The 9522-nt window shown below is 34.1% G+C and overlaps 1 long non-coding RNA gene across 1 annotated transcript; it reads left to right on the top strand.

Moving 5' to 3' along the window:
- Nucleotides 1-6: 6 nt before the first annotated feature.
- Nucleotides 7-913, top strand: LOC134266757 (uncharacterized). Its single transcript, XR_009992033.1, has 2 exons — nucleotides 7-337; nucleotides 547-913. It is a non-coding gene; the product is annotated as an uncharacterized LOC134266757 (long non-coding RNA).
- Nucleotides 914-9522: the final 8609 nt, after the last annotated feature.

Raw genomic sequence — 9522 nt, 5'->3', positions numbered from 1 at the left:
CATTTCACTGTGATACTGTGTGCATGTGTATGAGAGAGGGAGGGAGGGAGAAAGAGAGAGTGGGAAGAAAGAGGGGCTATTGTGACAGCTGAAAAAGAGATTGTGTGACTCAGGACTGTGATGAATTATTAATTTAACATAATCAGTTCTTACATTGAATTTCCAGAATGGGTTCTATAAGTTTTCATCTGAGTAGATTGTCTATGTACATAAAATGTATAATTGAATACACATTTGTTTTTGAAATGTAGCTTTATATGTACATCTACATGTAGTTTATAGTACCTACATGGATGTAAATTGTTTTTCTATGAAAAAAAAATCCAGATATTTTCAAGTTACTGTAAACCAACTTTTATTTGCGACGATTTTATTTCACAATTTATTAGTTCGCGACGATTAATTTTCGATCAAGCCTCTTTTAAATCTGCTTTTAAAAGACACAGAGACTTTAAGGACTGGTTTGCGGCGAGAAATATTGGCGATGATGAGGCTCTCACGAACTTCATGAAAATTTCTAGCACACGAATAAAAGTTGGTTTACAGTATTTGACATAGTATTCATATTTTTTCACTTTTTGAGGACCTGCTGAATGTATTTCCTCAATGCATTTTTCAGTATCAGAATGTACAATTTCTTTCAGCCTTAATGGAAATATGGATCAATATAAGGTATCACATCTGTTTTAGACAAGTATGTTCTGTGCCCTAATAGTTGACTCTACATTCCTTTAACTGGACTTAAATCTTAGTACATGTACTGGTAACTTTAATTTGTAGAAGAAATGTCCTTGGACATCACCTTTACCTGCTGTTTGAAACTTTGTTTTGAACAGTCAAAACTGATTTTAATATTAGCATATGTTTCAGTGGACAGAGTATAAATACATGTAAATTTATTTATTAAAATCTGTTTTATGTATTATTCTTTGTCATTGCCTATGATCTTTGAAATGGAAAGAAAATGCATCATAATTGCAACAGTTCTCATTTTAATCCATTACACACAGACATCAACAGACTGATGTTATGGGCCAAATAATTAGGGTTGCACCTCAGCATTAAAAATAGCTATATATTCTGACCAGAAAAGGCACAACTTTGTGTTGGTAAAATTTATTGAAAGCAAAATTTCAAGAGGTTTCCTATTCAGAAATTAACAATTTATATGCCCCTCTCTCTTTCGAAGGAGGGAGGACATATTGTTTTGCTGCTGTCTGTGGGTCAGTCAGTCAGTCTGTCTGTCAGTCCACCAACAGTTTCAGTTTATTTTCTTTGCAGAGGTTGCACATACTGAAATGAAATTCGGTATACAGTTTAAAGAATATCTTGGTCAAATTCTGTTCTGGGTATGATTGAGCAATTTTGATAGAGTTATGCCCCGTGGACTTAAAAAAAATCCAGTTATCTTATTTGAAGGGGGGATCATACTGGTAAGTCTTTCACAAACACTTCTTGTTAAAAACTATGGAGCCAAAAACGCAGAGCTTTCTGGCAAACATGAAAGTTTGTTTTGATAAAAGTCAAGAAGGTGCTTTAAGTGCAGAATCAAATCCCCCCCCCCCCCCCATCACCACCACCACCAAAATAATAAATTTAAAAATTCTGAATCCCTTATAATTTTATGAATCTAACATGCAGGACTGTCCAAAACTCTTGCATTGTTGAATATTGGTGTGAGCCTTTCAAAGTATTATAATGATGATCTTTTACAAAACTTGTGTACAAAATATGATATTGTTTGTTTAGCTGAAACAATGCTTAAGGATTCAACAAGAAATCTTCCAGGATTTTCTCCACCATTTGTTTTGAACTCAAAAAAGATAAAGAAAAGGGGTAGACCATCAGGTGGATTACATATATATATAAAACCTACAATATACAAACACTTTAAAAAAGTATTTCAAAGTGAAAATAGCATTTGGCTGGAAACTAACATTCAAAACACAAATTCACAGCAGAATAGTGATTCATATTATTTTTGTTTCTGTTATATAAAACCATATATAAATAAAGCTAAATCCGAAGAAATATTTTCTAATTTAGAAAATGAAATTGCAAACTACAGAAGTAAAGGAGAGATTTTTATTTGTGGAGACTTTAATGCTCGCACTGGGGGGCTTCAAGACTTTATACAACATGACACACTAAATGATACATTTTTGGATTGCCCTCTGCCAGAAAACATATATGAGCCTGACATTTCAGTGAGCAGAAACCAACTCGATAAGACATCAAATTTACATGGACATCTACTCACTGATATTTGCAAAACATATAGATTATCTATCCTGAACGGAAGATTTCTTGGTGACTCACTTGGCTATTTCACATTTTTTAATTCTAATGGTTCAAGCACTGTTGACTATATGTTGGCATCAAGTCAGTTGTACCATAAGATCGAACATTTCAATGTATTACCTCCAACAGAAATATCAGATCATTGTCTTATAACTGCAAGTGTACATATGAACATGGACCTGTTTTGTAAGGAAAAATATAAAATACACTCTTTAAAGGGGAAATACCTCTGGTCAAGCACTTGTAAAAACCAATATGTAGAAGCTATTAATGAGGAAGAAACAAAAAATCAAATACTTATGTTGAATAATTTACTAGATGAAATATATGATGATAACACATATGATTCAAATGATCTTGTCGATAAACTGTCAAATATTATAATTAATGCAGCAAATAAAAGTGTTCCATTTAAACCTGCAAAATTTACAAAATCAATTAGAAAAAATAAACAAAAACCAAAATGGATGAATACAGATTGTCTACTTTTACGAAAAGAAGTTAGAAATTTAGGAAAGAAAGTACACAAATATCCAAACAACTGTGAACTAAAACATGCCTTCACAAACTGTAGAAAAAATTATAATAAATTAAGGAAAAATCTTAAATCAACTTTTTACAATAGTATAGCAGAAGAAATAAACTCGCTTTCACCACAAAACTCTAATAAATTTTGGAATAAGATAAAAGAAAATAAATCAAAGAAAACTAATGCAGAAGCAATTGGAATTTCAGAATTCGTTGATCATTACAAATCGCTACTGAACATACAATATGCTGATGAAGAAAGCTCAAAATACAAATTTACTGAACTAAATACTGAACCAAATCCATTAGACTTTTTGTTTACTCAAGATGAAATTAAACAAAGCATTTTAAAGCTAAAAAATGGTAAAAGTGCTGGGCCTGACTTAATCTTAAATGAATTTATTAAAACAAACAATACTTCTCTTTTACCAGTTCTTACAAAACTGTTCAATATTTTACTAAAAAATGGAAAAATGCCCAACGAATGGAACCTATCACTTATTACCTCATTATACAAAAATGGTGACCCTAATAATACAAACAATTATAGAGGTCTCAGTGTTACAAGTTGTTTAGGAAAACTTTTTACAGGCCTTCTACAGAAACGCTTAGATAATTATCTTGAGTCAAATAACCTACTAAGCCAATATCAATCTGGATTTAGAAAAGGTCATAGGACCACAGACAATATATTTGTATTAAAAACACTTGTAAACAAATATCTTTATGCAAAGAAACAGAATTTATATGTGTGTTTTGTAGATTTTTCAAAAGCATTTGATACTGTATGGAGATCCGCACTTTTATACAAATTGAATAAAAAGGGTATTGGTGGTAACTTTCTCAAACTTTTAACAGACATGTATTCGAACACATACTATTCTTGTAAAAAAGACAATCAAATGAGTGAGAAATTTAAAGCAAATAGAGGAGTCAAGCAAGGTGATAATTTAAGTCCAACACTTTTTAATATTTTTGTTGATGATTTTGTGAATTATTTCAAGAATGTAAGTACATATCCTGCTTATCTAGATACTATGCCAATTAATCATATGTTTTTTGCTGATGATCTTGTCCTTGTATCAGAATCAGAAGTTGGTCTACAAATTGTATAGATATTTTAGGAAAATATTGTTCAGACTGGAAATTATGTGTTAATATGGAAAAAACAGATGTTATGATTTTTTCAAAAAAATCTGTTGATGAAGCATCATTTAGATTTTATTATAATCACAAAATGATTAACATAACAAATGAATATAAATATTTGGGTGTTGTGTTTAGATCTGATGGGAAAATGAAATCTGCTGCTGAACAGCTATCAGAACGTGCTAGAAAAGCATATTACGCTATTAAATCAAATTTTCCTGCAAATGTTAATTTTTCTGCTGAAATTATGTTGAAATTATATCAGTCAATGATAATACCAATTATAACATATGGATCTGAAATATGGATAACTGACTTTAAATGTGATTTAATGTCTTCAGACCAGTTTCCTTTTGAAAAAACACAGCACTTGATATTTAAAGATATACTAGGGGTACACAGAAAGGCATCAAATCTTGCTGTTTTATGTGAGTTGGGTCGTTTTCCTTTGTACTATTTATGTTATGAATATATGTTAAAATATTATATGAGACTGAAGGAAATGGAATGCAACCATGATTATAACAATTATTTAGTGATATCTGCATTTAAAGAAGACAAAAATCTTGTATCTAAAATATCTTGGCAAAAGAAACTGTCTTCATTACTACAAAAATTAAATATTAGTTCTTTGGAAATATCTCACATAACTTTGAAAAACAAATTACAAGAGCATTACCAAAACAAGATATATGAACAACTGGAAAAAGTTAGCAAATCAGACTCTGGAAAGTTAGCATTTTATAGCAAAATTGTGAATCAAGATGAATACAAACTGCAAAGTTATTTAAAACTACCCCTGAAGAAAAGTTGTAGATCTTTATTAACAAAATTAAGGATCAGTGCCCATCCACTATATATTGAAACGGGTAGATACTGTAAACCCCCTATTCCTAGAGAAAAACGTTTATGTTACTCATGTAAATTGTTTGTTGAAGACGAAAAACATTTTGTTCTTTATTGTCCAAAGTATGATCAATATAGATGCAATTATAATGATATATTTAATGTAAACACATATACTAGTGATAACCCCATTAGAAAAATTGTCAATCCTACAAATATTTCAACTGCTAGAAGGATATGTTGTTTCTTGAAAAAGTGCTTTGACATCAGAAAAGAAAGTCAAAAATGAATATTAATATTGAGAAATACACAATTTTGTTCACCTCATATTTCTCACTTTGTATATGCTTGTATTAATTGTGTTAATTTATGTTATGTTATTCATGTTCATGACTGTATGCCGACATGGTAATTGTCAATAAAGTGAATTGAATTGAATAATTCATTATGATTCATTATGCTGTATATTGGTTTTATATTTTAACAAAAGGAATTATCATTATTACTTAGTTCAGAAATTCTGCTTTTAACGTAAGAATTGGAAGTCTCAATCTATTTTAAACTAATGTACATGTATATAAATAAATAAAAGGGAAAAATATATACAAACATCTACTGAACTGTTAGCTCATTTGTATTTTATTGCTGTAACCATAATGTACCATAAGATGTGCATTTTAATATTTTGAACCATCATTTTAACCCCCATCCCCGCCTAATGACCATCTGCTCTAAATTTCACCAAAAAAATTTTAACTTCCCAACACTGATTTAATTCAATAAGGTTTGATACACAAGATAAATAGAATATATTAAGAGCATAATTATGTGTATCAGTGTTTGATCAATGCTTTATTTTGTAACGGGAGAGGAGAAAATGCAGCAGACCAGACCGGGATTCAAACCCGGGCCCCCTGAAACTCCGGTCAGGTGCTCTACCAACTGAGCTATCTGGCCATCGGCGATCGAACCTGGCTGACCGCCACATTCCTCCCTCTTTAAAGGTCTTTGGCCCTCCAAAGACCCCAACCCAGGCTCATCCCTGGCAGGTCTTTCACCTGTCAAATCCAGGGCATGGCACGGCACCAAATGTAACGGGAGAGGAGAAAATGCAGCGGACCAGACCGGGATTCGAACCCGGGGCCCCCTGAAACTCCGGTCAGGTGCTCTACAAACTGAGCTATCTGGCCACCGGCGATCGAACCCGGCTGACCGCCACAGTTTCATTGAAAAAAGATGTTGATATCATTGAGATGGTGGCCATCTCTAAGGACCTCACTTTCAGCAATGAAAATGTAAGGTAGCTGAAATATCTTCAATGAAATTGTTGCATATCCTCAATCAAAATATGGAAGGAAAATAAGGAAAATTACAAATGTTCTGTACACTAACTCACTTGGTAAAGTTTGAGGCTGACTGATATTATGAACCAAACTAAGACTTTAAACAGAGAGGCTATTATGGACCTTGGCTCTTACCGGTAACTTTCATATAAAGTGTGTCTCCACAAGCCTCGACTCTCAAGACAGTGATACAAAGTGTCAATATTGGTTGGTGTAAGAATTAAGCTAGGGGATTGTGGTTTGTTGTCATGGGCTTGTGTCTGCATCCTTAACTCTTACTTCTCTCAAATTTCAGACTGGGGCCAAAGGAGGTGTAAGTATAATCACAGTATTCTCCTCCCTCGGTTACATCTTATTGCCCCCTTAAAGTGCCCCAATGGGCAAATATACTCACTTAAAAATGAGATAAGAGCCCATATGCATGATCTTAAAACAAAATCTGATGAAGCAGGTAATGTAGTTGTCTGGTGAATAGTTGGTGGTGCTGCATGAGGTATATCACATGCCATTTTCAGTTCAGACTTCAAAATAGAAGATTAAATTGATGTATGAGCCACATTGGACCAAGGGGAGAGAGGATATGCTCTGGACAAGGATTTTTTAGGTCACCTGAGTAAACTCAGGTGACCTATTGCTATCTGTTTTCGTCCGTCGTCGTTCGTCGTGCGTCGTGCGTTAACATTTGAACATTTTTAACTTCTTCTCTGAAACCACTGAACCAATTTCAACCAAATTTGGCATATAGCATCTATGGGTGAAGGGGAACAAAAATTGTAAATTTCATGGTCCCTGCCCCCCTGGGGCCTGGGGGGTGGGGCAAAAACCACTAAAAGTAGTGCAATCTTTAAAAATCTTCTTCTTTACCCCTGGACATCAAGCAGTCAAACTGTTGGTGTGATTGTAATCAGCATTGAGTCCTCTACCAAAATTGTGAAATTCATGGCCCCAGGGTCAGGGGTTCTAGTGCTAGGGCGGGGCTAAACAGGTTATATAGTGAAAATGCATTTTTTCTTTGAAATTCTTCTTTTCTGCTCTTGGGTATTAAATAAACTAAGCAAGTGCATAGGTAAGTTGAAAATGACCGCCTCTTCCAAAATTGTGAATTTTATGACCCCAGGGTCAAGGGTTTTGGTGTTATAAGGGCAGGACTCTATTGGTTATATAGTGAAAATGCATTTATTCTTTGAAAATCTTCTTCTCTGCTTCTGGGTATTAAATAAACTAACTAAGTACATAGTTATGATGAGCAAGAGTGCCTCTTCCAAAATTGTGAATTTTTTGGCCCCAGGGTCAGGGGTTCTGGTGTTAGGGCGGGGCCCTATAGATTATACATGTATAGTGAAAATGCAAAAATTCTTTGAAATTCTTCTTCTCTGTTCATAGGCATTGAAAAAACTAACCAAGTGCATAGTTATGTTGAATAAGGCTGCCTCTTCCAAAATTGTGAATTTCATTGCCCCTTAGTTGGGGGTTCTGGTGTTAGGGCGGGGCTTTATTGATTATATAGTGAAAATGCATAAATTCTTTAAAACTCTTCTTTTCTGCACCTGAGTATTTAACCAAAGAACTCTGTGCATAGTTATAAGGAGGAAGGATGCCTCTTTGAGATTTTTGAATTGCGGGGGTCCCTGGGTCAGGGCTTCTTGTGTTAGGGCGGGGCTTTAATGTTTATATAGTGAAAATGCATGAATTCTTTGAAAATATTTTCCTTTGTTGTTGGGTATAATGCCAATGAGCTTAGTATATATTTATGACAAAAAAACATGCTTCTTCAAAAAATGGTTAATTTCCTGGCCCCTGGGACAGATCGTGGTACTTTGGGGGGTGGGGGGGGGGGTAACATAGTCTGAAATAATTGAATGCTTTGAAATCTGCACTTTGATGTTAATCAACAGCAAGATGAAATAAAATTTTTAAAAATGTCCAAAATTTTGAAAGATGTGGCCCCAGGGTCAGTGGTTCCTGTGGTATGGGTTACGCTCAACTGTGGACCCGCCCTAACACATAGATGCCCTGACCCAGGGGCCCTGAAATTCACTAAAAGTGGAAATGCATTTTCTCTTTGTTACTCTGATCTACCTCTGGGTATTAAGTAACCAAAATAAACATGCTGAGTTTATAATTATGATAAGCAATGGTGCCTCTTTCAAAATTGAGAATGGCCTCTACTGGCTCTAGTTTAAAACATGAATCAAATTCAATTGTTGGAAAGTTGTCGCACGATACTCAGATAAGGCCCATGGGCCTCTTGTTTAATATAATTCTGCTATGACCTTAACCTTAGAAACATGGTTCATGGTCACTGCACACCCTTTACCTAGCTGCAGAACTGTAGCTCTCTGAAATAATATATATTGATAGATTGGAGAGCTACAGTGCCACCCATTGAAAAAAACTATATTTATTGCGCACAAAAAAGTGCACAAGATTCTGTGTTAATTCTTTAAAATTCTTACCTCAATTGCAAAAAAGCTAGATTTCAAAAAAGTCCTTACTTCTCATCTTTCCATTATTTTTGTAGTTTATATCTGTACGAATCGCGTAGGACCGAATTATCTTGCAAACCAAAATGGCAGTATAAATAGGTTAAGTTTTCGATGATCTCAATTTCAGGACCAGGAGGGCTTTTAAAAGCAATTATAAGGAATGTTTTGTGTTTGGAAACAGTGAAAGAATATGTTTGGAACACACGGTTAGTTATATTTTGAAATGACAGTTTTAAAAACATAGAGAAATAAATCGAAAAACAGCGCACTTTTTTGAGCAATAAATAAACAGTTTTTTCAATGGGTGGCACTGTAGCTCTCCGGTCTATCAATATATATTTTTTCGGAGAGCTACAGTTCTGCAGCTAAGCCTTTACCCAAAGACAATCAGTGGGTGAAATATGAGTCAGATTGGGCCAAGAAGAGAAAAGAGATCCCGAATGGACAGATGAATGGAAGGATGGATGGAAGGATGCACCGACAGACTGATCTCTACAGGGTACCTGCAGAGTGGGGCCCTAATTATAAATTTCAGTGCAATTCTTCAAAAATGCTACTCTTCCAATAGTTTTGGTGTTATTTTAATAAGGCAAGCACAAGCAGACTATATACTAAGATACGGTGTATCTTCTTTCAGTTTATTTCCATTTCATGGGAATTGTTTTATTGCTTTCATGTAAATATGAAAATACCTAACCCATAAGAAAAATAGCACATGAGTTCAAAGTCAGATCCAAGGTAAAGTTTACCATTCATTAAACTTTATTTTAGCTCACACATGCCCCAACTTTTCTCATATTTTCCAACAGAATAATTTATATAGTAAAGAGACTGCTACTTAAATATTCATAAATATACATAGAAGCTGC

This window comes from Saccostrea cucullata, unplaced genomic scaffold (genome assembly GCF_032062105.1).
Source record: "Saccostrea cucullata isolate Sc308-1 unplaced genomic scaffold, CSIRO_AGI_Scuc_v1 ctg9806, whole genome shotgun sequence".
NCBI classification, from domain to species: Eukaryota; Metazoa; Mollusca; class Bivalvia; order Ostreida; family Ostreidae; genus Saccostrea; species Saccostrea cuccullata.
Note: the sequence above shows the minus strand (reverse complement) of the source record. Positions and strands in the feature narration are given on the sequence as shown.